Source organism: Candoia aspera, chromosome 13 (genome assembly GCF_035149785.1).
Source record: "Candoia aspera isolate rCanAsp1 chromosome 13, rCanAsp1.hap2, whole genome shotgun sequence".
Taxonomy (NCBI): Eukaryota; Metazoa; Chordata; class Lepidosauria; order Squamata; family Boidae; genus Candoia; species Candoia aspera.
Window position 1 is genome coordinate 22429284 of NC_086165.1, and position 9207 is coordinate 22438490.

At 46.4% G+C, this 9207-nt stretch overlaps 1 protein-coding gene across 4 annotated transcripts in view; it reads right to left on the reverse strand.

The window, feature by feature from the left end:
- The window catches only part of CTDSPL2 (CTD small phosphatase like 2), a 52372-nt gene extending 46337 nt beyond the window's left edge, over positions 1-6035 (reverse strand). For 2 of the 4 annotated variants that reach the window (XM_063314519.1, XM_063314516.1), the window contains exons 1-2: positions 5820-6010; positions 4608-4713 (exon numbers count right to left, since the gene is read on the reverse strand). The gene's annotated coding sequence lies outside the window, so the exon portion shown is untranslated. The other 2 variants (XM_063314517.1, XM_063314518.1) reach the window with 2 other exon arrangements.
- Between the last annotated feature and the right edge of the window lie 3172 nt (positions 6036-9207).

Sequence of the window (9207 nt, forward strand, 5' to 3'; positions counted from 1 at the left end):
GGGGAAAAAAATGAAGCAGGATTAAGATTAGGTAGTACTTGGATGAGAGACCACCAAAAAAAAAATCTCAGGGCTGCAGGCTAAACTGGGAAGGAAGGAAAAAAAAAACCACCCTGAAAGAAAGAAATGGCAAACTATTTCTGTACTGTTGCCATGAAAACTATATGGACATCTCCATACAGTCACCAGGAATCTAGCTTGAGAATTCTTCACAGAGTTCCAAATATGGCCATTTACATAAAAGCATTACAGTATTACAGTTCTATTTTTTATAGCTTTTCTAATGATTTCTAACAAATAATTGCCTTTTTCATAGCAACTGGGCACTGGGTCTATAATTTCATGGAAGCCACACTAAGATTACATGTGGTATATTGGTTAAGATGTTAGACTGGGTAAACCCAGGTTCTAGTCTACCCTCAGACAAGAAAGTTCTCTGGGTGACTTTGGGCCAGCCTCCCTCATCACAATCTACCTCACAAGGTGGTGGCTGTTCTGGGGAAAAAGAGTGGGAGGGAAGGTTATACTCTACCTTGAGTTCCTAACTGAAAGGCAGGATAGAAATCTAATAAATAAATAAACAAACAACCCTTTTCTTGATCGGTCACAAGCTCAGACATTACTACAATTTTTTCCAAAATGTGTCACATTCAAAATCATTTGCCATTTTTTATCTCAAAAGAGAAATTGATCTGAAACTCTTAATTGTATCTTTTTTTAACCACTAGAAATAAACTGGTGATATCTGCAAACCCAGCCATATCCCTAATTCCAGGTCATGGAAAAGTTTAAAAATGCCAGTTCCAACAGACATCCATAGGGACTCCCCTATCTGCCCACTGTGAGAACTGCCCATTAACTTCTATTCTTTACATTTAAGCAGTTTTCAGTCCATAATCAGGCCTCTTCATTTATTCTCCTTTGACCATGAAACCCCAGATACCTTTTGGTCAGTAACTCACTCTCATCTAACAGGTGAGGGGAGGCACACACACCCTCTAGTTCCCAGAAGAAAGACAGGATAGAAATATGATAAATAAATTTAAGAACTCACTATCTAGAAGACTAACCTTCTCCACTTTCCTATAATATTCTTGCTACAAAGCCTACAGAAGTGTTTGCCAACACTCTTAGAGAATCAGAAGACATGTAAAGCTTAAAACCAAACAAAAATTATTTATGAGGATTAACAAATAGTACCTCTCAAACTAGGATGAAGATGAATAGATAATAAAGATATTTAATCTTAAATTATATCTATTAAATCTCAGCACCTTCCAAACTGAATTTCTCCAAAATAGGTGTAAGCATTAGAGTTCCTGGCTTCTTCAAACTCAGCTGAAATATGATAGCATAGGAAGAGCAGTTAAGGTGGATACAGCATGAGTCTGAAGGAGCCGAGAAATCACATTAGCAGGAAGAGAGGAATATAAGGGGATACAATATAACAATATCATGCACCATTCACATTTTGTAGTCCATTGTGTAATTTAAATAAAGATAAATGCAAATTTTGCATATGGAAAAAGTAAGTACACCCCTACATTTATCACTATCTCAAATACCTAAAATTAGAATCAGATACACCAGATCAGGTACAAATGATTAGAATTATAGAGGTCTGGAAGGAACCTGTATTACTGAAATCTCAAATATTTGATTTGCTTTAGTGTGCAGTATCATCATGCCTAGTTCAAAAGAGCTCTCTGAGGCCTTCAGAAAGAAGGTTATAGATGCTGAGGAGTCTGGTAAGGGATTTAAAAAAGATCACCAAACAACTGGACATCCATCATTCCACTGTCCAGAAGATTATCGACAAGAGGAGAAGATTTCAAACAACTGCCAACTTGCCCAGGCCAGGCTGTCCCAGAAAGTTCAGCCTGAGAGCAGAACACAAGATGCTGAAAGAAGTCTCTAAGAACCCCAGAATTTCATCACATGACCTACAGGGAGCTCTTGCCACTACTGATGTCAAAGTGCATGAGTCTACCATTAGAAAGAAGCAGCACAAATTAGGTCTACATGGAAAGTGTACCAGGAGGAAACCTTTGATGTCCAGAAAGAACATCAGGGCAAGGCTCAAGTTTGCTCATGAACACCTAGGCAAAGACCAGGACTTCTGGAACAATGTGCTCTGGACAGATGAGGCAAGGTAGAATTATGGCCACAGTTGACATGTTTGGTGAAAATGAAAGACAGCATTTCAACCAGAAGAATCTGATACAACTATAAAGCAAGGTAGTGGAAATGTCATGGTTTGGGGCTACTTTGCATCAGGGCAGCTCACCATCATAAAATCCACTATGAATTCTTCATTGTACCAGAAGGTGCTTGAGGGTAACGTAAAACCATCTGTCTGCAGATTGAAGCTCAACCGAAAGTGGATCTTACAACATGACAATGACAACATTCCCGGAAATTCACTAAAGAATGGTTGGAAAAAATGGAAATGGAGGATTCTGGAATGGCCATGTCAATGCCTGGATCTAAATCCCATCAAGATGCTACAGGGTGATTTGAAATAGGCTGTGCATACAAGAAACCCCTCAAACATCACACAACTAAAAAAATTCTGCACAGAGGGAAAAAATTCCTTCTAGTTAATGTCAGACTGGTAGACAGTTATAAAAATCACCTACTTGAGGTTGTTTCTTTTTTTATATATAATTTTTTATTAAATAAATTTTTAAAAGAATAAAAACAATACAAATTTTGAAAGAGAAAAGGTAAGTAATAAGTAAAAAAAGTGCAAAAAAGGAAATAGGAAAGAGAAAGAGAAGGGAGAGGACAGGATATAAAGAGGCAGCTTCTGGTCTTAACAGCAGTTACAAGTATATTTACCCTCTCTCTCTAAGGTTACAACATAATTTCCTTCTTCCCATAGTCTACCCTTTCTAATCATCAAACCCATAAATCGTCAAGTTCATTTTTTTCTTTTTTCAGCAAAAATTCCACCTACTTGAGGTTGTTTCTGCCAAAGGGGGCAATAACAGGTATTAGAGTCAAGAGTGTACTTTTTCCACAGAACAAAATGGCGTATCACTTAATTTTTTGTTGAATAAATGATTGAAAAGTCAATTTTTCATAGGGTTTTTTTTTCAATTACATCACCTTTATCTTTACATACTCTTTGAACGAAGATAAAATATTGATATGTCTACATATCTTAAAAAAAGAGAAAGCAACTTTACATGGGGTATATTTACTACTTCACATGATCGTAACTAAGTACATTAATGGAGTGCAATATTACACGGAGTATAACATTACACAGAACAACATACTAAAAAGGCTGAACTAGAATAAGATTTCACAAGCCAGTACCACTCACTTCTAAATAATAATAAAACCATCCACCAACAGAAATAAAATGTCCCACAGAGAGTTTCAGAAAAGTTAAGAATTTTTCATTTTCTGGTAAGGAACAAAAGATCTAAAGAATCAAAGCAATTATCCTGATTAATTGAACTAATTGGCACGCAGTCCAGCAGCCAAGCCTCTAAAGCTCAGGGTACAGAAAGCTAGACTATAAGTGTTTATAAGAAAGTAAGCGTGCCCTTGTCCTTTACATATGCTCAGCAAGGAAACAAACAGTCCACAATACGCAAAAAGAATAAATCTACATCACCAATAGACCTCCTCACCTCTTCTACCCAACCTTCGGCAGAGGGTCCAGGAGTTAATCTCCAAGTAAAATAACTGCACAGCAATTAATGGGAAGATTTGTATTTTTGATCCTGAAGAGCCACTGCCAGTCAGAGCAATAAAACTAGGGTAGATGAAGAATATGATCTAGTATAAGGCAGCTTTCCAACTTTATTCTAATTCCCCCCTCAGGGAGGGACACTGATTTTTCTCCTGCTCATTGGAGCTTTCCCCAACCTGGGGCCTCAAGATGTGTTGTGCTATATTTCCCATAATCCTCAGATACGTTGGCTGGTAATGACATCCAGTATGTCTGCACTGCAATCTGCAAACTCCATCATTCACTTTGGTGGGTTGCCTTCTTTTATTATGAACCTCTGACTTCCCTTTCAGATGGGATTATCTTCCTTCTGTGCCATCAGCTGAGATACTCGGGCACTGCCAGCCTGGACTGGACTGAAGGGATCACTAGCAGAACTCAAAAAAGTTTAGGAGGGGAAGCAGCAGCTTATACTCATACTTTTGTTCTGCTCAGTTTGACAGCAGGCAGAAAGCCCAACATATTTAGTCAGCTTCTGCCTCTTCCAATGCCCAGAGCAAAACGAGACTCCCAGTTATCTGGCATACACAGAGGATCTGGTGGTAAGGAAGGATTACTCACGGCCACAAATTATGGCCAACTACTGTGCCAAGTGAAAATTCATAAACCCCTGATGACTACATTTATAAAAACCATTCCTTGAAGCATTAAGTAATAGCTCAGGAGAAGGCGTAATGCATGCATGTCACTAAAGCAACATTTAAATTATGCTTATGACAGACAGGGAAGGCAAAACACACAGGGTGTTTATTCTACTCCCACCCAAAAACAACATTCATCACAGTCATTGATGTCTTCATTTTTCCAAATGTAAAATAATTAAAAATTACTATTAAATTTCAATCAACTAACACGAACTTACTTGTACGGTCTTTTTAATCTTCTTTTTAATCTTCGAAGCCCTCTATTAACATTAAGTAATTAACCCTTGCAGCGCCAGCAGTTTGTGATGTATTATTCCCATTTTACTAATGGAGAAATGGAAAACAGAGATTAAATTATTTGTCCAATAAAAGTGAACAGTGATTAATGTGCAAATAGATCTGAAACCTTCTTAGAAGAGCCTTCAAGCTGTCCTGTACTTGTATACCAAGAGAGACACTGCTTCCATTACCACAGAAATCTTAAAACCTAAACTCTCCCTAGGCGCTCTACCGGCTTTATTCACAAGTCCTTGCCTCACCCCATACCCCTCATACACCTAAGCCTGTAACAAAGGCTCAGTCGTTGCAAAAACGCTATTTCCCTTCCCTGTTTACTACCTACTCCGCTTTCCTTGCACCTCCATTTCTATTGTGCCAAATTTAAAATAGTTCTTCAGGACATATTTTTATCTTTAGTAAAATGGCACAGGTATTGATAAGTAGTAATTACATAAACTGAAGTCTACAATTGAGAAAGCGGTTAAAAAATACGTACTTTGTTACTATTCCCCCCCCACAACCAGGCCACGAGCAGGTGAAACAAGCGGGTTCGGGGCGAGCGGCGGCCGCAAGACAGGCGAACTCTGCGCAGTTCTTCCACTCCAGCGGCTCTCCGGCTCCCCGCTTAACGGGATGGCGCGACCCCTCCCCGCCTGCCGAGAGGAAGCGAGTAGCTCCCCGAGTTCAGGCTCATTGTGTCAACCGCCTCCTCCGGTGCTGCGCCGCGGGGAAACAAAGGCCTGCTCCCGGGTCCCCGAGCGGTCCTCCCACCGCCCGGGGAAGAACAGCCCCTCTCCCGGGCTCGGCAAAGGCAACCCTCCGGGGGTTCGAGCGCGTCCTGCGGGCCCGACGGCGAGCCCGTCCGGCGGAGACTCCCCGCGCGCGGGTGACCTTGGACCCGCCGCTTCCCCCGCAGCCCGCCGGACCGGTTGCTAGGTGCCCGCCAGACCCGCACGGGCGCGGCGGAGGCGGCGCGCGCCCGCTCGCCCCGGCCCTGCCCGGCCCGGGGCGCTCGCCGCGCAAGAGCAACAAGAGCGCCCGCGGCGGCTCGGCCTAGGCCGGCGGGGCGCGGGCGCAGGGCCTGCGCGGGCGCCCCCGGGGACGGACGCGCTCCCCGGGCCCGCCGCTCCCGCGCTGCCCGCGGCAGTTACCTGTGAGGCGCTGAGGGGAAGGTGGGGCAGGACGGCGCCTCCCCGCCGCCGGAGCCCGGCCCCGCGGCGGCAGGGCAGCCCAGGCCCGGTAGGCCTCCCCCGCCGCGCGGGTCGCACAAAGCGCCGCCGCCGCCGCCGGGGGCTCAGTCGCGCTCAGCAGCCCCGGCAGCGGCCGGTCGCCATTTCCCGCCTACCGACCTGCTGCACCGCGCGGAAGGACCCGGATGCTGGCGGGGGAGGGAAGGCGCGAGCCCAGCGGCCTGCCCGACGCCGCCACTGCGCACGCGCGGGGCGGGGCGTCCTGGCGGGAGAGGCGCTCCGCACATGCTCGCGGGGGCTCTTCTCCCCGGACCGGGCCGGGCCGCCTTTGGAAGTGGGCCGTCCCGAGGCCGGAGGTCCGCTGAGGACCCGCGCAGGGACTGCCGGAAGAGCCTTCGCAGCCGGCTTTGGCCGCCCCTTGCGCGGCGCTCAGGGCTGGCGTGGCTGCGAGGCGCTTTTTCTGTCGGCGGCTGCTTTTGGAGAGAAAAACGGCACGGGGAGCCGTTAGTTGCCTTGGGCGATCGTAAAATATTTGGATAGTCAGGCGTTAATATTAAGGCACGGAGAAAAAGAGAATTCGGGAAATCCAAATAAAAATGTGCGAACAGGGAAGAGAGGGGTCTGCTGTCCGCGCCGCTGCGCGCCAGACGAGCTGCCTCCTAACTGGCAAGAAATCGCGCCTCTGCCCGAAAGCGCTGCGAGGTTGGCGCAAGCGGGCAGGTGTCCTCTAGGAGCCCGGGCGCCTCTGCGTGGCCGTGAGCGATGAGGGGGCTCCCTTGCCGTGGACTGGAAACCCACCAAGCCGTGTCTGGAGGCTGCCTCATATCACCCCGGTTGCTTTAAAGGGGTACCGGAGAAACCCGTCCACTGTAAGGGGAAAGGCACTGCTGGAGCCTTCAAGTGCCCAGGGCCGCCTGCTGAAGTGCACGCGTGAATACCGAAGGCACTGGCAGGAGCGTCTCACGGACCTCTGGCAATGATCGCGGGCGGTGGGGGGGCGTTCTGGGGAAGCGGGGAGGGGCACCGGACTGGAGAAAGCAAAGAGGACCCCTGGAATTTTCGAGCAGAGAAAGAGGCTAGGGTTGTTTGGTAATACAGGCAGCGCCCTGAGTGCCCAGGGTCAAGGTCTCTTCTGGCGGGGGAACGCTGCGAGTAGAATAATCTATCTGGATTTCTTCCCTGGGACATTCTTTCCCAGCTGTTAAGTGGTGGCTGAAGCTCCCCATCAGTGACTGCAGTGGTGGGTGACCATGGATCCACCACTTTCCTCCTGGAGAGGAATAGGATCACGGAGGCAGAAGTAGGATCCTGGGCTGCTCCACAGCTCCCCACAGCATTGCTAGATGTCCCAGTGGGTCCACACCAGGCATGGCAGAGGCTGCACTCGCCGTAACGCGTAGCCAAGTGATTCCACTGTGCCAGGAGTAACAGGAGTGCCCACCGACTGGTACAGAAGCCAGACACGTGCCAAAGCCTCATGGTCAACAACAACGGCTGTACAGTGAGTTAGAAGAAGAGTAACCAACGAGGTTCTGTGGGGATCAGTCTTGGGGCCAGTATTCAACACTTTTAACGAACAGAACAATGAGATCAATGAACTGCTTAGCAAATCTGGGAGGCGTGGCCTATACCCAGCATGGAGGTAGCAATCTAATCTGGAAGGACTGAAAGACTGGACTGAGAACCCAGAACATCCTTTAACAGGGAGAAATGTAAAGTATTATATTTAGAGAGGAAAAAATACACGCACAGACGACTGAGCTGCATTAGAAGCAGAACTGTGTCAAAGATTTGGGAAATCCTAATTTCCCTCCACTTTACATTGCTGAGACCACACCTGGGATACTCTCTATGATTCCGGGCACCGTATTTCCGAAGGATATTGATAGGCGAGATCAGGTTCAGAAGAGGGTGACAGATGGAACAGGCAGTTGGCCTACCTGAGGAACTTGGGGTGCTCAGTCTGGAGAAAAGAAAACTGAAGGAAGCCGTGGTACTGGTGTTCAGATACACCAAGGGGCACAGATGGTCAAGAACTGTATTTTCCACTGCCACAAAATCTAAGGCACACATGGCAGCTGTCCAGATGTCACTTAAATGTAAAGAAAGACTTCCTCATGTTGATCTGGACAACAGAAGAACAGCCTACACACGGAGGTTTGTACGTTCTTCATTTCTGGAGGTGTCTGCGAGGCAGCCACACCGAGGGTCCCTTCCAACTCCGTAACGCCAAGAAGAGCAAGCCAGGGCAGTGTGGTAGTTAACGTGGGGGAACAAGAGCAGGGAGACGCAGCACAGAAACTTCCCGGGTGGAACTCTGCCAGTCGCTCTCTGCTTAACCTCCCTCACAGGGCTATTGTTCTGGGGAAAAATAAGTCTTGTGCTTACATATAAACACATATCAAATACCTTAAAAATTTTTTGCGCCAGGCGGCTAGTTAGAACTAGTAATAGAAATTTTCTTATCTGTGAAATAATATATTTGTATATATCTTGATGTTTTTGTAATGATGCTCATCTAAGCAATTCTTTTCTACTGCCACCTGTGTATAAGCAAGCTGTTTAACCTACACAAAAGTCATTCCCGTGAGTCCAGCTTTGTCCTGGTGACTGCAGAGATGCGTCTGTGAGATTTCTTGGCAACAATGCATACGGGCTTTGCATTTGCCTTCTGCAATTGTTGCTGGTGTTCAACGAGTCCAGCCTAGCCCTGGGACCTCCTGAGGGCCTTCCATCCAAACCAGGCCTTAGCCTTCTTGGGATCAGCCAAGGTCACTCATGTGCTGCCATCCAGCTGGGTGGATTAGGGTTTTTGCCATGTGGAGAATGAAAGCCTGTTGCAACTGTCACGGCTGTGTTTAGACCTAAAGCAAAATACTGCATGCACCCTGGGGGTATATGATGTAATATTCCTCAACCAAGTAACTTAGAACAAAAAATTCCTTACGTTGCACAGCCCCAAAATAACAATGGTGTACAATGAGCTGATTTGGAATACTTGGATCTGGACACAGGAGCACCCCCCAAATCCTCTCTTCTTTTGTCTCTGAGAATGGAGAAACCAGCCAAGGCAGGGCCTAGAACAGGCCAACTCTCCTGCAGGATCTACAGGACACACTCAACGCAGAGTAGAGAGGACGCAAAGACATGGAAGCTATATTAAGCTTTTATTAGACTCTATTAAATGTTCAATTTCAACAGATTTTTAACAAAATTACACCTAGCTTTGGAAATAAATGTTTTGTCAGTTCATAAATTGCAACATGAAGACAGGGGGGAGGGGGGGATTGCCTGAATATTTGTTTGTAATCCCAGCAGTTTTTTTTACAGCTTAGAAAGGTTGCAAGAA